Consider the following 22,507-nt stretch of genomic DNA (forward strand, 5'->3'; position numbering starts at 1 on the left):
ATTAAGGGCAAAAATCACGGGGCCATTTCAATGGATGAAAACAAGACTTTTGATAAAATTCAACACCCATTCATATTAAAAATGCTGGAGAAACTAATGATTGAAGGAACTTACTTCAACAGCATAAAGGCATTTATGACAAATCCAAAATCAATGTCATACTGAATTCAGAGAAAAAGACAATCTCACCTCCCCTATTCAGTATAGTCTTTAACACATTTTCCAGAACAATCAGGCAAAAAAAGCAAATCAAAGGGACACAAATAGGAAAATAAGAAATCAAACTGTATTTGTTTGCCAACAATATGATACTATATCTAGAGGATCCCAAAAGGTCACCAAAAGACTTTTGGAGCTTATAAATGAATTTAGCAAAGTATCAGGATACAAGATCAACACCCATAAAAATAGCTTTCTTATACTCCAAAAGTGATTCAACTCAAGAAGAAATCAGGAAAATCATCCTATTTATGTTAACCTCAAAAATATTAAATACTTGGGAATTAATCAAGCCAAGGAGGTAAACGAGCTCTACAATAAAAACCACAGAACACTGAAGAAAATAATTGAAGAAATTCTTATAAGATGGAAAGACACCCATGTTCTTCAATAGGCAGAATTAATATAAAAAAATGGCTATACTACCAAACACAATATGCAGATTTAGTGCAATCACCATCAAAATATTAATAAAATTCTTCAAAGAATAGGAAAAAAATCTTAAATTTATTTGGAAGAATAAGAGACCCAAAATAGTCAAAACAATACTAAGGAAGAAAGCAAAGTAAAAGACATCCCAATACCTGACCTGCAATTATGTTACAGAGCTATCATAACAAAACCAGTATGGTATTGGCATCAGAATAAAAATGAAGTCAAATGGAATATCTACAAAAACTTAGGGATGGAACCACTATATGATCCTGCTATTCCACTAATGGGTATTTTCCCCCCAAATCTAAAATCAGCATACCACAGTGACACAGCTACGTCAATGTTTATAGCAGCAAAATTCATAATTGCTAAATCACAGAATCAATTCAGAAGTCTGTCAGTAGATGAATGGATTAAGAAATTGTGCCATATGTAAATATAATATTATATGTTATAATATATTCATAACATATATTATTTAAAACATATAATATTTATAATATATAACATATTATATATAAATATAATTTAAATAATATATTAAATAAAATATTAAAATGTTATTTATATTATATATGTTATATATACATCAAAATACCTAAAATATTTATATTATATTTATATAATAATTAAATATATATAATATATGATAAATAGACAATTTATTTTGTAATAAATTATATATTTATATTTAATATTCAATAATATTATATTTATATAATAAATGACATATTATTTATATTATATATTTAATTATATATATTTATATAAAATATATATATAATATATTTATAATTTATATATATCATTTATCAAAATAATATATCCTTTTGTTTTCTAATTAAAAGCATGGTAGCAAAAGTATTTAAACTTCAATTAAATCTTGTAATTGAAGATAACTTGAAGAACCAGAACATAAAAGGTAAACAAAAAAATTATTATTTTATTACATCAAATATATAATTCACTTCAGGCATTTCATTTAACTCTTGTCATCTGCCAAAAGAATAAGAAATATTGGAAATTGTCCACTACAATTTACTTTTAAAGACAAAGGCCTATTAATGCTAGGATATTACTCATAGAGTGTATAGATAGGAAACTGCCTTATATGTCTCCTGCAGTAAAACTGAGAGTAGCATGTTTTAGTAGTTTTGTTTGAGAGCATGCTGTTTATTTTGTGATACAAAAAGTACCATGTGTACTTCAAGCTTCTCACTAAGTGAGGCTCAGCATGATTATCTACAGTTTTACTTTTGTGTTGCAAAAGTAAAATCAAACATGCCTTCTACAAAGAAAATAAGGCCTGAGTCAGAGAGCTTGGAAAAAGGCTCAGAAAGAATGCCAGCTCATCAGGAGGGAGAGTACATCACTGGTGATATGTTTGCTGTCTAGATGTGGAGCCCATATTGCCTGAATATCTGAAAAAGACTAGACATCTTAGAGTACATGGGCACAAGTCACAAGGTACATTTTGTTCTGAGAAGATCTTCTGCATTCATTGTGACAGCAGAATTCTCTTTTCCAGTCACTTGTCTTTACTCCTTCACACATACTGAGATGGTATCAACCATCCCTCAGTGCCCCACAGAACTAATACCTTAATATATTCAATGACAACTTAAGTACTGATACTTGAATTTACTTTGATGCTATGATGTTCATTTATTTTATTTCGTAATATTACTTACGAAGTGGTCCTTTGGTGTTTGGATACCTTCATTCCCTTGAATTCTTTGCAAAATATACAAAGAATATATATGAATATATATATATATATATATATATATATATATATATCACAAACATTATACATATATGTACATATATATAATAGTAATAATGGGTCAATTGTGAACAACTCATATGGGTAAGAATAATTTTCCACATGATTTTCAAGGAGTCTTTTCAATTTCTCAAAATATATTATTATTATTACTTTCTTACATAGAAGAAAAACAGGGCCTAAACTTTATGAGGAATAAGATCACAAGCTTATGCATGGTAAAACAAGAGTTAGAAACAGATATCTTAAATCTCCAAAGTTTATCCCCAGTAACCAGTAAGAGTGCCTTCTTCTATCCATATTCTTATTTTAATTTTATCTTTACAAAATACCTACTCTATTGAAAACTATTTAAAGAGTTTGTTTGGAATCACTGATTTGGGAAGACAGCCATAGACCACATTTTCAGATACAGAGTAAAAATAATGCAATACAAAATGAAATTCATCATAGGTTTGGAAGAAACATTCAGGCATCTAAATGATATTTGAGTATAAGATTTTACAATCTAATATTTGAAGGGCTCATCCACACTACTAAATATAGTGAATTCTGTACATAGTTTATCATTATCTATGCATGAAGAACAATGAAAATCAGAAATCATAATTTCTAAATCATTAAAACCAGAGAACAAATCAGGTGATTACTTCTCACACTTGTAACTCCATATTTGTATTTTAACATAATTTTAGCTTCAAATTTGCATATAATAGGTGCACAGTTATATAAATATGCAGTTATTCAGCATTTGTTTTAGAACCTACTTAATCATGGTTTTAAACATAGCTTACACTTATTAGTTGATTATGATTTTTTAAATTTGTTTCTAGTTTGATTTCCAAAGAAATCCTAGAATGTTTTCTTAGTTTTCTCAAAACTGGTAATAGAGAATGGGGAAGTAAGATATGTATTAAAAATCAAGATGAAGTCTTGAACACATGAGATATTTCTAATTTATCAGTGGGAAATTGCTGAGGGCCATTACCAAGTAGGAATGACGCATCGATTTCCTTGCCAGCGTACCCCATGTTAAATTTGCTGTGACCTTGCATGTGTGTTTGAGAAAGATGACCCTACTCAAGGACGAGGGTGGATCCAGGATTAGGGTGTATCCTGCAGTTTGAGGAAGTATAGTATCCTGGTCCTTGGGTTTAGGGCGTTCCCAGTTTAAGACCTTGGGTTTTAGGGAAGTTTGATGTTGAGGATTATTGCTGCCGGGATTAGGGCGTTCCTGCTGCCTGAGCTCCAGTTGAGCTCTAGTGAGATTCAGAGAGGATTTTGGGTAAAAAAGCCTCGTGGGGTAGGTGATTTGGGCGGCAGCAGAACGGCGATTGCCCCAGAACGTGTGTGGAGGCCGGTGTGAGTTCGGGAATAAAGAATTGCTGTTTGAATCTACAAAGCTGTGTGGTGGCTCATGATTCTGTGCCCAGCCAAGACTGCGGCAGGAAATAGAATTCTATCAGGTTGTAAGCCACATTTCTGGCATATTTCCTCCAAAAGAGTGACTTTTGTTGTTTTTTTGTTTGTTTTTCTCAAGTTTTTTTTTCACTCCATCAAACCTCTCAGATTTTCAAAAATTCATTCTTATTTGACCTCTAATGTCAATCCAAGTTTGACCCTCTTCCCACTTTAAATACAAAAAGACAACGAAAAGAGAATGTGTTATGTAGCATTCTCCAGCACATATTGTGTGTGTGTGTGTGACATTTTTGTATGCCCCTTTTAATATGTATTTATTAATCCTGCTATAATCTTTAAAATGACGAGTGATCTATTGATTTTCTAGCTTTCTTATACTAATATCAGATTTATGGAGAAAAAAAAATTGAGATTGAGAAACATGCATGAACACATACTTAATATGAAATTAAGAAAAGTTGAAAGTGGAAGACCCTAACTCTTGGAAATGATATAGAGTGATAGGAAAATTAATTCTTTCCTGAAATTTAATTTGTGCAAATTCCTTTTTGAGTCTTTTTGAAAAATCATCAGTTTTTCTTATGTTAAAGAAAATTAATATAATACTGATAACTTACTAATAGTAATATATTTGTCATACACATTGATATATTAATATTATTAATACTAATATGTTAGGAATGTAACTTTTTATCCAAAATATGTTTATTTACCTTTTATTACAATAGTTAAAGATAGTTAGACAGTAAATGCCAATCATGTGATATGAAATAATTGATGGGGGGTATCTATCTTTTTTTTTAACTTTTACAGACAATTTCATCTTTGTCTGGAAAATAAATTGGGAACCTAACTAGCATTCTGAAATGCAAGAAGAAAACAACTCAATTCTCTTGTGATAATTTGCAACCAAGAGTGAGCCTGCTGTACCATAGGCATAGAGATCCAATTTATACCACTTTGCAAATGTGTGGATTGTAAAGCAAGGAATTAAAGTGAAAATGGATTAACAGCTCTAACCTACATTTGATAAAAGTTCAAATTTTCTTTAATATAAAGCACTACTCAATTAGATCCTTGGAACTTCACAGACAAAACTCAATGAAAAAAAATATTTTTTAAATTTTAGTGATAAATAATAAAAAGGTCAATAGAAATTAAAAAAATGAAGACAGTCTCTAATAAAATCAGTATTTGTTTTTGCTGGATACTATAAAATTAATCTGTATAAAATATCTTTCAATTAAAAATAAAATTACTAGGGAATAAAATATCATCATAAATTAAAACACACTTAGACAAGTACCAATAACTGCTTTTAGATATTTTTATATATATTTTTTTTTAAAAATCAACATTACTAATGTTGTTAAGAACCTAACACGGTATTGTGGCACACACCCATAAGTCCAATGACTGCAGAGGCTGAGGCAGAAGGATGGCAAGTTTGGCACCAACCTTAACAACTTAGCAAGGACCTTAGGCGTTAGTGAGACCCTGTCTCAAAATAAAAAAAATAAAAAGTGCTGGAGTTGTGCTTCAGTGTTTAAGTGACCCTGGATTCAGTTCAATATCTAACACACACACACACACACACACACACACACACACACATATAACCAAAGTTGTATTTCAGATGTCATAATTCATTTTGAAAAGATGAGGAGATGGAAAAGAAAAAACAGAGGTTGAGAAATATGGTTGTGAATAGAATGAGAATCACTATATTCAACTTCTTTCCCGAAGAACAGAATAAAGAGCTATTGAGTTTTTTTTAATTATATGAGGAGATCATAGTTTATATGAAAATGTTGTTATATCTTTAAAGAATGTTTAGGTCCCTCCAGGAAAAAAATATTCAGTATCAAATATTATTGATGCCACTTCTACATGAATCTATGTTTGGGTGTATTTCTGTTTCTGTCTCAGTCTATTTCTACCATCTCTCAGTATCTATCCATAAAAAACAATTGATATGAACTGTTCAAAATTGCAAAACATGCATCTGTTGTGAGTATAACACTAATTCCTATGTTCTACTAAATCAAGTGACTCAAAGAGAAAGAAAAGAGAGTGCTTGACACTCTGGAAGATGCCTCATGAAAGAACTTTTGCTATTCATGCTTTGACATATTTTCCCTAATTAATTCTGTCAGTCATCGAAGTCCTTGCACTCAGAAGTCATGTCTATATTCTATGTACCTTGACATTAACAGCAGCTAATTTTTCCTCAAAGACTTAAGGAATATAGAAAAGGATCTTCATAGGAGCTGAATGGGTCTAGTCACATGAGTGTATTTTAGTTATATCTCTTACTTTGTCAGCACTGATGGCTGGATCATGAGAGAAATGGGCATTCATTCTTTAAAAACATTTTGCTTTCAGAATTATAATAATGAAATTCTTTCTAAGTGTATGTATTATCCAGAGTAAGGGTCTTTCCTGACTGTTCTAAGAATGGTGCAAATGAAATTTGAAAGAATAAAAAAGAAGGTATCAAAATGAAGATCAGGTATGTTACTAGTAAGAACAGAATGTATGCTTGATCTGTGTCTGTGATAGTCTTAAATTGTGTAGTTTATTCACAGATGTCCTTCATGACTTTCAAAGACATATCCATAAGTACCTCATGCCTCACTCCCACAACCTTGTCATGATCTCTTTGTAATTGCTCTATAAAATCACATAAGATATGATATTGACATAGCTTGTATTTGACATTATAATGAATAGCAAATATTAAATTTTCACAGCGAACTTCCATATAATCATAAATATTGCTTTAGTACAAAATACCTCCAATCAATCAAATCCTTCATATTCATCAATGAACAAACTGTCACTCATATCCTTAATGTTGATATCTATTAGTGGAATGTTCTAGTCACAAGAACCAGCTATTTCAGAGTCAGACAGTATAAGTTAGAAAGTTCTGTGGTATGGTATATGCATGGAAACCTCCTTGTCTGATAAATTATTTATTCAAGTTAGTAACAAATATTTTCATTTTTGCTCTCTGAAGTCATATGAATAATAAATTTTTCAAACTAACTGAATGATACTAAATATTTTATCATTGGCAAATGATAATACCATGTTAATCAGATTTCTTTGATTATTCAAATGTTTTATAATAAATATTTATTTCTAAAATTTGCTAGTCTAGACTTAAACTAATATACTAAAGGTAAAGAAAATTATCCAAGAAAAGTAACATCTGTTTTGTAATGTTCAGGAAGTTAGCATCCTTTGATACCAATATGTATCCATTAGTCTCAGCAAGGAAGCTAGCTAGCTAGATAAGTGGGGCAAACTAAAGGAGCCAATTATAAACTTTACTACACTGGAAATGGAATTTTAGGAAGGTCAAATTTCATTTTGAGAATTGAGCTCACATTTTTAAATTATTAAAGTGGTCTTAAATATTAACATTAAAGTTTAATATCATTTTCCTTCTTGCCTAATTCATATATGGATTGGGCACATTCACTTTGTTCATATCAAGGCAGTTAAAAGAATCACATTGTAGGTTGGGGCTGTGGCTCAGCAGTAGCGCATTCACAGGACATGTGTGAGGCACTGGGTTCGATTCTCAGGACCACTTTTAAATAAATAAAATAAAGGTTTATTAACAACTAAAATAATAATAATAACCACAATAATAATATTAATAAATAAAGAGAATCACTTTGTACATTTTACTCACTAGAGTCAATGAGGAAAGCCAGTGTTTTAAGTTGTGATACTCAGAAGTGGCAGGTTTTTCACCCAGTCCACAATTTTTATTTCATCAGCCATTCTTGAAAATCGTCCAGAGATTATTTTTGACATAGTCATATTTTTGGCTAATAATGACAAGTTAAATTTTAAGGTATGAATGTACACTTTTCTTCATATATTTTCATTTTCAAAATATAATTTCATTTTTTTACTGAAGCCCTTCTGATGCATTTGAATTTATTTTATGTTACCCTTGCATAATTTAGAGGATAAAATTGTTATTAGCCTATGAATTATAAGATTTTTCTTTCTTTGCAAACAGTTTTTTACACTTATATTCATATAATGTGATTATATTTGAATGCAAAAGAGATCATTAATATGGAATTAAATATGTCATATTCAATTGTATAGGGAATGTATACCACAAATTACACGTTAGCATAGAAATTAGTGTCTTCCTGGGACAGAAAATAAAACAAATACTCAAGTGTTTAAATGGATATATTCAGAATAAATTTGAAGGTTTTTTCTTTCCCATTATATGTCTACTTATGGCTACCTATGTGGTCATAATTTCTCCATTCCAATATAAAGGAATGGCTAACATATATTTACATGTGACTGGACATAAATTTAGAGTGAGTAAATGTCTCTTTTTTATAAGAGAAGGGAGATGGAACGGGAAGAGAAAAGATAACAGAATGAATCAGATATAATTTTCCTACGTTCATATAAATAATGAAACTCCACATCATGTACAACAACAAGAATGGAATCCTAATGACAATAGGTCACACTCCATGTATATATAATAGAAAATCTCTTCTTAATAATTATTAGATTTTAATAAAGAAATTTCATAATAAAATTCACTGTTATGTAGGGAACTAATATTCAAAATATTTGGTTTTCAGATCAATATTTATCAGTTGCCAGGAACTTGGTGCCTGTGAGTCCCTATATTTTTCTCTTTCCTAATTTACTCATACTACACAAACGTTCTTAACATTGAACCTATGCTGAATGTCTTTAATTATTTATTTATTTATTTAGGTACCAGGGAATGAATCCAGGAGCACTTTACTCCTGAGCTGCATCCCCAACCCTTTTTATTTGTTTATATTTTTATATAGAGACAGGGCCTTACTAAATTACTTTGGGCCTCCTAAGCTGATGAGAGTGCTTTTGAACTTGTGGTGCTCCTGCCTCAGCCTTCTGAGCCACTGGGATTGGAGGCATGAACCACCACACCTGAGTTGTCTTTTATTTTAATTACATTTCTCAGATGTATACTTAAGGAGAAGAATAAATTTGTTTTTACTGATTTATCAACTGTAATTTAATTTTGATTGTAAAGAAGACTGTCAACATTTGAATTTACTAGTATTTTAAAGTACATTGCAAGTAACAACAAACTCCACAGTTTCCTTGTATATAACAGTAAATGTAGTGTGCAAAATTAATAAAATGTAATTTTGGATTTATAAGCAGATTATTCCAAGAAAGTCTTCATTTATAAAATTCATAGTAGTGAAATTCAGTGAATCCATTGGAAAAAAATTGAAAGTTTTTTGTATGTAATATCTAGACTATCATATAATCAATATAAAATTGTTTTATAGATTAATCATATTTGTTTATGTATTCAAAATATTTGAAAATATATTTGGAGAGCTTGTACTCTTAATGATTTTTTTCTTATGATATCTTAATTAAAATTCTATAAAATATAATTGTTGTAACAGTTCTCATGTTCACTAGAAGTGTGTTAATTTCACATAAGAACACCTTATCTCAGATATTATCTCTTGTCTCTGTCACTGAATCCAGTAGATTTGATAAAATATATTTTTCAGGGAAATAAAAGAAAGCTCCATGATCACCCTACAACAACATTGTTACTTTACAGCCCAGTAACTTCAGACTCTGCTTTTTGCGAATCAGTGTGGGTGTGAGGAGAGCTACCTTGATCACATCTTAGACTTAAGATTTTTATGTTTTTCTAGGGCTAAGATTTTCTAAGCAAGGCTGTTAGCTGTCACGGAGTAACTACATTCCTATTATGCTGTCCTGTGAAGCATGACATCATGACTAAAGATGAAACATATATACTGGATTGCAGACAACTGAGTTGAATGTTGATAGACTTTCTGAAGCAATAAAATCTCTGAGAACAGAAAACCACTCCCCATAATTTAAGTGGATGCCCAATTATTGCTTGGAAGAGAAAGGACAATAATTTTCTGAAAGACAAATGCTACAGATATATTGTAAATTGCTTAGATCTTGTAGATTTGGTCTTAATAAAAAATGCCTAGTCACAATATTAGGCAAATTCATTACAATATTAAAAGCAAATATTATCAACACCCCAAATTCATCTAGACCAAAAAAATCACCTTATGTATATAAAAACATGTAAACAGGATAAATATTTGTATTGAATCATTGAGTTTAAAAAAGGCCTTTTTTTTCTTCTTAAGAGCCATGAGTTGTACAAAATTATACAGGTGAGAATTCTGATGTTTGTGAAAGTCATATAGAAAATAAGTGGTGAATTCAAGGTAAATTGTAATTTATTTATATCCTGGTTTCTAAAAGTTATATTTTTCATTTCTTTTCAACAGTTATATTTCCGAGTTTATGCAAATAGCTTTAATGCTTGGATATTATGTATTCTCTTGACCTTTTTCTAAAAAGTATTATTTTTGTCATTCTAATAATTTAACATTTTATTTAGTGTTTCAGTATATGTTAAAAATGATTGTCAAATTATAGGCTATAAATTTAAAGCATAACAGGAGATAATCCTGAGAATTCTATTTCTGACACATTAGTCTAATAGAATAATAAGCTCTAAGATTGTAAGAATACCTTGAAAATCCAGGCATAAACCTACCATGCTAAATAATCTGTAAAGTCTTTTAATCAATTACTTGATTTGAATACTTTATCCTAGATTTTCTGTTAGAATGTAGGAGGAAAGCAAATCAGTGAACATGATTTTGAGATCATTCATTCATACAGTGATCATAGGAAAAATTATTTTTCCTTGTTTTGTTTGTCTACTATTTAAAAGACACTATGCTATATATTTGGAATAACATACCTAGAAGAAAAGAAATAAATTGAACCTTTACTTGCAATTTAGTGGTGAAGCCAATCTTTAAACAAATAACTGCATAAGTGGTTTCAACTTTGACAAATACTGAAAAGTGTTAGCTGACATTGTTAGATATAATGGAGAGATCTCCTAGTGGAGAGTGTATATTTTTGAGAGCAAATTGACACATTTTTCAATTTCTTACTTAACTCAAGTTGATTATCTCTTATGTATGCCCACATTTTATACATGGATTAAATAAGATGCTAAGTATTCATGTAAATAAATAATATACAACAAAGAAGAAACATGAACTCAATTTAGACTGACTTTAGTTTCTGTTTTTTTCAATATTATACCTAGTCTTGCATATGAAAAAGAAAAAGAATTGACAATGCATTGGAATAGAATGAAGTTAAATTGACAGATAATGGGAAGATACACGACTTTGGCAGATAGATCAGTAGGCATGCCTTCCTAAGTCATGTTAACATCTGAGACAAAAAGAAGAATAGTGATCCTACCTGAATTTATGCTTTGAAATTTTACTTTTAGCACTATTTTTTTAATGATGCATTAAATATTATTTATCTTGATTATGAGAACTTTTATATCTCCTTACATTTTGGGCCCAAGGGAATATCTTTGTCACCTGACCATTATCTCAAACTTGTAGGAGTAGGAAGAGGACAAGGATTTGAGGTTATATGCAAAAGAATGGTAACAGAATCAACCAGGTAATCAAGTGGCTAAAAAGAAAAATATGCGCACATAATAAATAACAAACAAAGTCTTTATTGGTTTTATTAACTTACACAAATACCTAATGTCTTAGTTGATTCATGTAGAAAATGGGGAAATAAATAAGGGGTAATTAATATGAATTACTGTAGCAAACACTAGAGATCTTAATGAGATTAAGTACTGTTTTGAGTAGATGTAATATAAAGAAAAGTGAAAAATTAGGAGATGTTGTTTAAAGTTTTGACACTATAGATTTTGAAGGAAGTGAAGTTATTTTTAATTTTAATGGAAATAACTAAAACTTTTCATGATGCCAATTAAAATAGCAAATATTTCTTCCTAAAAATAATACTGGAGTTATGTGAGGGCTCACTTCAACTCAGTAAGTTTTATTAGTGTCTGTGTAAATGAAAAAATAATTTGTATGATGTTAAAATTAGTTGAATTTTCCTCAGTGTTTTATGACATAGGACCATACTTTTTATCACATAATTTAAAGTTTTTTAATGAATTTGATGCCCAGTTTTAATAAACTACATGAAATAAGAGCCAGGAGGCAAAGCCCACACTCAGATTCCATATTTATTTTGCAAAGAAGCTCATTGTCATGTAATGAATTTCTATAAACCATGATTGTTAGAAACTTAAAATTTAATTACAAGAGATAATTTATAATTATTGTGGCTGCCTTTTTCCAGAGTCTCTAACAGCTTCTATGATAAATGATTGTTATGTGCAATATGGTCTGTTAACAACTAAATTAGAACATTCCAACCATATGTCTATCACTACAGGCAAAGTCCAGGAGGAGGATGAGATGATAAAGACATAGGATAAGTTCTCCTCATAATTAAATGGAAATAGAAGCTGCTGGGATGACAAATCATTAATGAGATATGAAATTATTGCTTCATATGTTTAGAGATTAAAAATGTGGACATTCATAGAAATATATGCAATTCCAGGAATTAAAGTAAATAATTTCCACTCAGAGAAATATATGTACTTCACCCAAATCTTCTGAACATAAGATCAGATGGAAAATTCATTAATTCCAGCATAAGAGCTTCAAATCATAAATCTGGGTGAGGTTACACATTTAAAACTGCAAATTGAAGTTAACAGATCAAAATCAATTAGCTCTGCTAATCTGTTCACAAAGGTGTAAATTCTTAATCAGAATTTATTACAAGGTTGACAATGTAATTTAACAGCAGAACTTAAATCTTGATTAGACAATTCAACTTTCAGACTCAGGTTCATTTTTTTCTTGTTTCTTTTCTTGAAGAATATGAAAAACCATATTTTAGTGTTAGCCCAATCACACAATTATTACATTAAATGCATATAATACATATAAAGGTTTTCACATAAAAATAAAATGTAATTTATATGCTAGAAATTATATTGCTTAATGCCAATTAGGACTTAGGAATGTATAGTGAGAGCTGGCTTTGTATATTCATATTATGGGCATAGTCTTTTATCTCAAAATGGACCAGGTGGTAATTTCCACTAAAATTCTTTGTTTAGAAACCATCTCAATGATATTATTGATTTTCTATGATAAGGAGTACTTGAGAGCATTGAAGTATCTTTTGTAATGCAGTCAGCTGCTCATTTGCCACTGCCACTGGTGGAAAGTGTTGCCCTGAGCTTTAAATTGTTTAACAGAAAGATCAGTACCCTTAGATGTTTTTCAAATTACACAAAACCAATTTCTTTCAAAAATGACATATAGCTGATTTGTGGTGTTTGACTTTGGAAGTTAACACATTTTAGTGTTTCTTGAATCCAACTGATGCCTATTAAAATGAAAATAAGTTATTCAGAGTAGATATTGTGAATACTATAAAGGTTTCTATGTCTCCCTTTGTTTGAGCAACAAAATTTAGTTCTTAACTTACATGAGAGCACGTATTCCTGCATATGAGAATAAACTTGTGGAAAGCTAATTGTATTTATTGTTAAATTTTATTCTTTAAAAGTGTCTTAGAATTTGGATGTATGTGCTTTATGTGTTATTTCAAGTATTCTGTTGTATCTCTCTTTTGCAGGGAGAATCCCGGGGATTGAACTTAGGGGTACTAGACCACTGAACCACATCCCCAGACATATTTTTAAATTGTATTTAGAGATAGGATCTCACTGAGTTGCTTAGCACCTCACTGTTGCTGAGGTTGGCTTTGAACTCTTGATTCTCCTGCTTCAGTCTCTGGAGCCACTGGGATTATCAGCATGCACCACTGAACCTGGATCTGTTGTATTTCTTGATCTTGAAAATTTCCATTCAAAATTTCGTTAATTCATAAAATTATATCATTTGCATATTATTATTTATTAGAAGATTACTACATAATGGGAAACCTCTAAAAATTGGTTGAGAGGAGAAAATGAGATATATTTTCTGCTTGAGAAAAGCTGAACTTCATGGCCACAGATATTTCAGAGATATAGTTTACAGTATTTTAGACATAACACAATCCTAACAGTTGACTTCTAGATGAAGAAAATGCAGTCCAGACAGGTTGAATGACTCTTCAAAGTTAATAACTAATTGCTATCAGACTCTAATTGTGTCTGATATAATTTCAACCATAATTTAAATCTCCAGTCATTGCTCACTTCTATAATCCTTCAATTATATCATAATATATATATATATATATATAACATATATCATATATAATCAATTATATGTCATATATATCACATCTACATTTCTATATATATCATATATACATTGAGTGAAAGAGGGAAGTAGGGAGAGAGAGGGAAATTGATAAATATCAATAGTAATTTTCAAAGAAAGTTGCTACACATATTAATTTAATGCTAGTTTGAAATGACGATTTTCAGAAAATGTCCTCACTATTTAGGACAAATCTGCCTTTCTGTATTAATTTTTGGTATGCATTTTGTAGATCTAAAATGATAAAGGTTCAAAATGTCAAAGAATCATTATACAGAACCCAGCTTTCTAATAGATGTCTGTGTAGAAAATGTTTTAGCTAATCTGATTGATTCTCAGGCTATTTTGAAATCATCAGTGGACCTTAGAAAGCCTTCTAAAGAGAATTTATTTTCAACAACCCCTCAGGTTAAAATGGTTAACAGCTGAATTAAGTGCTGTACCTTCAGTGACCTGAAAGGGAAAAAGAAAGAGCACAGTGGAATAATTTGTAGAGATGTTATACTATGTTCTCATTAAACACAAAAGGAAGGAAATGAAGAGAAGCTTGGTTTCTGAAAAACAGAACTTTAGAGTTGGAAATGATCTCAAGTAAAATTGTATATATTTTCTGTATGTCCAGCACTTTGCTAAACACTTCATATTCCTTATTTAATTGTCATTTCCACATGCATGATATATAGAATTTTATTCTGTTCCTTTGACCAATGCAGGAATCAAACTATTATAATCTCTCATTCTTTTTAAAGTAAGGCAATGAAAATTCAAAACCGGAATTCAAAATCCTCGGTATCCCTTTCTAACTCAAGAGATTGGAACCTTATACTTTCTTGATCCTTTAACTCTACTTTAGCAGATAATTTCCTCCATAGGAACTATATATGTGCACTGAGATATGAAGAGGTTGATCAATTAATCAATTGGTAGTAAGATATGAATTTATATATACAGCAATAAAAATTGTGCATAGGAAATTTGTAGGGTTTTCCTAACAAAGTTAAGTATAACATACACATATATTTGGAATATTCTACATTAGAAGCCATATTATTTTCTGTTGTTATTTGGATTGATTCAGATTTATGTGAATATACATTTTTTAAAAAGTCCATGTATTTTCTTATTGACTTTGTAAAATATAAGTGTAATAATTCCCCACAAAAAAATGCTTTAAAATTAAGTAATGATGCTATTTGATTTGGCTTTTCCTGGTTGAGCCTCTGGAAGAAGCTTTGCCAAACTCATACATGCTGATCACGATGACATAGGAGGGAGCAGCCTTGATGATCCTGGCATTGGGGGCGAGGACATGGGGAGCCTGCAAAGAGTCTCTTGGTGCCTGATTCAGGCCATATCCTCCGAAGCCACAGGTGTATAGAGTCAGCAGTAGGGACTCCACCCCCACAGCCTCAATAGCTCCCAGGGCAATCTGCCACTGCGTCTTCTCCACATTAAAGGTAGAGTCCAGAGGGTAGCCACCATCCTTGAGATGCCGCCAGCTGCAAAGGGGACCCATGGATGTCTGGCCATGTTTTTTGAGCCTGTTCAGCCAGCTCTTCACCAGTTCATATTTGAACCAGTACAGAGGTGAGAAAGGCACATCTCAAAGCATTGGGGAACCCCAGCCCAGCCACAGTGAGTGTCAACCACCCTGAGCCACTGCAGCTGGACACAGGTGCCTAGCTCACGGTATTGATGCATGCTGACCCTGCAGCTTTGTCTGCACAAGTTCCAGGGGGCTGATCATTCTCACAGTGCCCAAGTGAGTTACTGTGCCAGCAACCATTGGTGCATAGAGGTCAGAAGTTAGGACTTGCCTACAAAGGAAGGCCTTGAGTTGGTCATAGGTGGTGAAGTAGATGGTCATAGATGGAACAGTCATCACCAGGGTGGCTAGGAGGTGGATCCACAGGGTCCTGATGCCCTCGTGCCTCAAAATCTTCACAAAAGCATCCACAGTGCTGATGACATGGATAGGGTCATAAAACCAGGTGGTACAGGGTAACATCTGAACTTGGGTAATGGGGCTCCCGGACACCATTGCAGTATTTGAGGCACTTCCCTGTGGATTGGAAAGAAGAGGGTAATTTGGTGAAGGATAGGCTCCAAAGTCTCTAGGTAGACATTGGCTTGTTTCTCAATAGCTTTCATCACTAGGCATCACACAGCACATCCAGCAGTGTCATGAGAGAGAGGTGACCACAGCTCCAGGCCCAGAGGCCACTAGCTATTGGGGAAGGCTAATGCTCCCAAGATCCTGATCAGCCATCTTGTTGTTTCAATCTTGACTCTCTGCAGGTGCTGGTCCCTGAAGGCACCAAAGGGCCCAGGGGGCCCATAGTGCTTCCATGCATCATGTGGGGTAACTGCATGTTCACCCATAGAGCAAGCACCTTAAAGAATGATAAATAAGGAAAATTCTCTAATTCTGAAGGTGAGATGCCTTGAACCAGTGTTTCTAGATCTTATGTAATTGTGAATCGCCTTGGGTACCTACTAATAAGTAGAATTGATTCAGTTAGGTCTTGAGTGAGATATAGGCTTTACATTTCTAGGAATGTCCTAGTAATACTTATCTTGCTTTCTGTGAACAACTCTTTGAATTGCAGGGTTGTATGTACTCAACTAATAGCTCTATGTGTTGGCTGATACCTTAAAGTATTGTGCCAGATTTCTAGGTAATAAATTTAAGAAAAAGTAGTAAATATTCAACTAAAAGTCTCACATTATCTTATGTAACTATCACACTTTAACAAATTACCACAAATTTAGTGACCTAAAAAACAAACATCAATTTTATTACTTTAAAGTTCTGAATGTCAGTAGTCTGTAATAGACTAAAATCAGGTCATTGGCAGTATTGCATTATTTTTGGAGTCTATAAGAGAGCACCCATTTCCTTCTCCTTTTAAACTTTTAGAAACTCTCCAAGCAGTCATTGGTCTCATTTCTCCATCTTCAGAGTTAAATATCTCATTCTGAGTCTTCCAAGTCTTCTATGTTATAAAGTAACACTATATGGTATTAGGGACAGAACCCTATTAAAATAAAAATAAAAATTTCTGGAGTGGACTGCTAATATTTTACCACAAAGAGTTGCGTATCAGCTTGATTTCATAAGAGTAATTATCAAAGCCAAAGAGTTATGGTATCCAAAACCTGTAATATATTACTTGGTTTAGTTCCACTCCTGGTCATTTTATTCATGAGTAAGGATCCTATAGGTCTAACATTTTTTTTTCCTCACTGTGTCCATTAATTATGACTCAGAAATATGGATTTTGAAAATCAACTCAGTATCTCTAAGTCATTTCCTTTCTTTGTCTTTCTATTTTGAAATTAGGCTCAACAAGTTTAAAACATGTTATTTTAGTTATTCTCAATTATACAGTTAGCTTACCAGTACAATTGGTATGCAGGAGACCCATTATTGCCAAGGACTGTGTATTGCCCTGAATATTTTTGTCCTTCCAAAATTCATACATTGCAGTACTCATCTCCCAATGAGATGATACCTGGAGGTGAAATAAATATGTAGCTATATCTTTCCATGAGCACACACAAAAGAAAAATAGAAAAGTGTCTGTCTGGAAGTCAGGAAGAATTCCTTACCAGACATGGAATCCACTGGCACATCCATCTTGGACCTCCTGCAGAACTGTATGAAATAAAATTCTGTTGTTTAAATCACGCCACAAATAGTACTTTGTTAGAGTTCTGATGCAGACTAAGATACACAAGGTGAATATATTCCAAGTTTCTGCTTTCCTGTAAAATAGGTCACTTTCTCCAGCCTTGTGTTCAATAGTTATGAAGGTAATGTTTAATTTACATTTAACTTTCCTTCTTTTTTTCTTTAATTGATTGAAAGACAAGAAAGGAATAGAAAGTGTTTATGTTTTAGCCTTCTCATCTTCCATGTTTACTAACGGTGTTAGTTTTTGATTCCTTTCATTTGTGATTTTATTTTCTGCCATATGCCTGCCTGAATGGAATGCCCAAGTATTAATGTAATTATCAAAAGTAGTTTGCCATTACAGCCTTCTAGGTAGAGTCATCTCCAGTGACATTGCTCATAGATCTCATCATGAAGTTGCTGAAACATCATATCTGAAGACAAATGGATAAAAAGGTAATGTTTGATTCTTCATTATATATCATTTATATCCTCCTGCTGACACAGTCTAAAAACATCAAAGCAACACTGTTACTTGGAATTGCACGATTCTTTATGCCGAATTAAATATTTATAAATACATGAGGTCTTCTGTGAAATTTGTCATTAGAGTCCATTTACACGGTTGAACTAGGCCTCACACTTTCTTGACCTCAATTTCAATGACATACTTGCATTTAGTATTAAGGTAACCTCTTCATGGTCACCTGTTGACCCTCCACATCACAAAGTTCTGCTCCATGTTGCAAAATGAAAATCCAACAACTTTTCAGTCAAACTATCTTCCCACCTCTCCTCATACTCTGAATCACACTTTTAATTTACTGAATTTTATTTTTTATTTTGCCTAATAAATAATTCTAATCTCGTCATTCTCAATCTTGATGTGCATGTGAATTATCTGAGAAGTTTGTTAAAAACTACTAATTCAACACTTCTCTTGTGGCTTTTATGTCAGAGTGTCTGTTGATTGCTCAAAACTATAACCAAAACAAATAGATAATTACATGAAAAATAATGAAGTTGATTCCTCCATTCCACCACACAGACATGAACTCAGAATGGCTCATTTGTCTACATATGAAAGCTGAAACTATAAAACTCTTAGAAAAACAAAACTTAGAAGGAATCTTTCCCTATATATTTGCAAATCATATATCTGATAAGGAATTGTATACAAAATTCTTAACTCTAATAAAAAGTTAAGTATGCTAAAAATGCATAAAATTTCTGAAAAGACATTATCTCAAAAAATTGATCATTCATTAAAATGTTAAACATATAGATATTATATGGCCCAGGAAGTCCATTTTATGTTTATTTCATAAATAAAAACATGTCTATTCAAATCTTGTACATAAATGTTTATAAGCATTATCCTAAAAACTGGGCACGACTAATAGCCCACAACTGATAAATTTATAAAATGTAAGATATCTGTATAAAAGAATATTGTTTGGCAATGAAATTAATGAAAAACTTATACAGAGCATAACATGGAAGAACATAGATGAAAACACTCCATTTGTGTTATTTTAGTAGAATTTTTCCAGAAATAAATAAAATAAAATAAATAATGAATTAATTTTCTAATTCTAAGGCTTTGCTCCTATTTCTTTACTACTTCTATAGAATTTCTGGGGATAGGAGTGGGGAAACTACTTCATTAGATATTAATGATATTAAAAAGAATGCCTATAAACTATTATGAACTCCAAAGTATTATAAAGGCCTTTTGCTTTTGCAAACTATTATGAACCCCAAAGTATTCAAAAGATCTTTTGCTTTTGCTTAAATGTCACTGTTTTATACTTCATTTAGTAATATCTGCAAAATTCTACTTGCTTCTCAGTTTCCAATTTTCATCACATTCAGCCAATGCCTCACCTCCTGTTTAGGGATTTTTGAAGTGCTTGCCCCCCCTCCCTTTTCAACTCTAGCTCCATCCTGTGCTTACAAACTTAACTAAAAACAGAGTTGCATTTAGTCTCAGGACACAGACCTTTCTACCTCTGTTTTTAATGTATTTCTAATTGCAATATCTGCTGAATTTCCTTCTAAATTGAATTTTTGGGCTCCATTCTTTTGGCCTACAATCATACACTAATCTATATAGGTATTTATGTTCCCTCTTTTATTAGCAAAAAATAAGTAAACAGACAAAACATGAATGAAACATATAACTTTTACAAATATATATTCATTCCATTGTTTTTTCCCTATTCCTATCCACTACCCTTCCCTTCATCCCCCTTTGTCTAATCCACTGAAAAAATATTACCCCTTCCCCCACACCTTGTTATGTGTTAGCATCCACGTAATCCATGTACCAGAGAGAACTTTTTTTTTGAGGGTTGTCTTATTTCACTTAGCATGATATTCTCCAGATCCATCCATTAAGTCATTACTGGAAAATATCATTAAGTCATTCTTTATGGCTGGGTAATATTCCATTGTCTATTTATGCCACATTTGCTTTATCTAGTCATAAATTGAAGGGCACCTAGGTTTGTTCCATAATTTAGCTGTCGTGAATTGAGATACAATAAACATTGATGTGGCTACATCACTGTAGTATGCCAATTTTAAATCCTTTGGATATATACTGAGAAGTGGTATAATTTGGCCAAATGGTGGTTTCATTCCAAATTTTATGAGGAATCTCGATTCTGATTTCCATCATGATTGCACCAACTTGCATTCCCACCAGCAGTGTATGAGTGTATACTTTTCCCCACATCCTTGTCAACATTTATTGTTACGTGTATTCTTGATAGTGCTATTCTGACTGGAGTGAACTCATATCTCAATATAGTTTTAATTTGCATTCCTCTGATTGCTAGAAATATTAAACAATTTTTTCCTATACTTGTTGGTCAATTGTATTTTTTTCTTTTGAGAAGTGTCTGTTTAATTCATTTGTCCTTTTATTGACTGGGTTAGTTTTTTTTTTTTTAGTGTTAATATTTTTGAGTTTTTTCATAGTGTATAAAATATTATTCATAAACCACAATAAATGTTTCATATTATTAAATATAAAGCATAAAAACATTACCCATTATTACATGCAATTTAGCCATCAGGGCCACAAAGAACAAATTGGAAATAATTAATTACTTAGATCATTGACATATATTAAACTTTGAGTGGAATTTACTCTGGCATTCACACATAATTAACCACATTTAGTTTCTCAAAACTTTCATATTTTCTATGAGAGATATGCCTTTTAAACAATTCATTTTTCAAAACCAATCCTGAGTGTTATGGTGTTTGGAGGTGTTGCATTTGGAGGTTATAGGTCATGAGGGTAGAGTCCTCATTAATGGAACTATTACCTTATAAGTAAGTCCCAGAGAGTTTTTCTGTGTCTGTCACCACATGAGGACCCATGACCATGGGTATTCCTCAGACATTTGAATTTGTCAGCACCCTGACCTTGGACTTCCCAGTCTCCAGACCTGTGAGATAAATATATGTTATTCAGTAGTCACCCAGTTTGTGGTACTTTGGTATAGTATTCCCAAACAGAATAAGAATATAGTTAATTGCTTATGTTTCTTGCATATTTCATGATTTGCATTCTGCCTCCTTTAGAATATTCAAGTATTGCTTATATTAGCAATACTTTGCTAAATCAAAATAGTATCTCTGCTAATTTCAGCATAACAACCTTCAAATAGACTATGAGATACTTTTTTTCCATTTAGTTATTTTCTGTCCCAAATATCATATTTATATTTAACCAGAAATTTGATAGTTAATATTTTTCCCTCCATTAATTTACAGACTTTGAGTGACTTTCAGTTTTTTAAGAATAATGCTAAGATTCCATCATTAGCTTTCACTACTCTTTGCTGAGCTGAATAACTATTTCACTTTCTTGTTGAGTCCAGTTGTTCTCCTAATGGTATTGTCCACCTGCTTCTGAGGCTTTCAGCTTCAAAAAAGTACTTCATAATATAAAAACAGTACCCTTCAGAGAGCCATTTGTTTTCCTGTTTGTAGATACAAAGTACATTTATGAATCAAGAGCGTACTACAGGGATACTGCCACATCGATGTTCATAGCAGCACAATTCACAATTGCTAGACTGTGGAACCAACCCAGATGCCCTTCAATAGATGAATGGATAAAAAAAATGTGGCATTTATACACCATGGAATATTACGCAGCACTAAAAAATGACAAAATCATGGAATTTGCAGGGAAATGGATGGCACTAGAGCAGATTATGCTTAGTGAAGCTAGCCAATCCCTAAAAAACAAATACCAAATGTCTTCTTTGATATAATGAGAACAACTAAGAACAGAGCAGGGAGGAAGAGCAGGAAGAAAAGATCAACATTAAACAGATACATTAGGTGGGAGGGAAAGGGAGAGAAAAGGGAAATTGCATGGTAATGGAGGGAGACCCTCATTGTTATACAAAATTTCACATAAGAGGTTGTGAGGGGAATGGGAAAATAAACAAGGAGAGAAATGAATTACAGTAGATGGGGTTGAGAGAGAAGATGGGAGGGGAGGGGAGGGGGGATAGTAGAGGATAGGAAAGGTAGCAGAATACAACAGTTACTAATAGGGCATTATGTAAAACTGTGGATGTGTAACCAATGTGATTCTGCAGTCTGTATATGGGGTAAAATTGGGAGTTCATAACCAACTTGAATCTACTGTATGAAACATGATATGTCAAGAGCTTTGTA

General features: G+C 32.1%; 1 pseudogene across 1 annotated transcript; it reads right to left on the reverse strand.

The window, feature by feature from the left end:
- Positions 1-14,517: 14,517 nt before the first annotated feature.
- LOC308654288 (mitochondrial glutathione transporter SLC25A39-like) lies at positions 14,518-16,393 on the reverse strand (annotated as a pseudogene). The gene is made up of 2 exons: positions 15,294-16,393; positions 14,518-14,577 (listed from the first exon to the last, which is right to left on the reverse strand). The product of its transcript is annotated as a mitochondrial glutathione transporter SLC25A39-like (transcript).
- Between the last annotated feature and the right edge of the window lie 6,114 nt (positions 16,394-22,507).

This window comes from Spermophilus citellus (assembly GCF_964194105.1).
Source record: "Spermophilus citellus genome assembly, chromosome: 8".
NCBI lineage: Eukaryota > Metazoa > Chordata > Mammalia > Rodentia > Sciuridae > Spermophilus > Spermophilus citellus.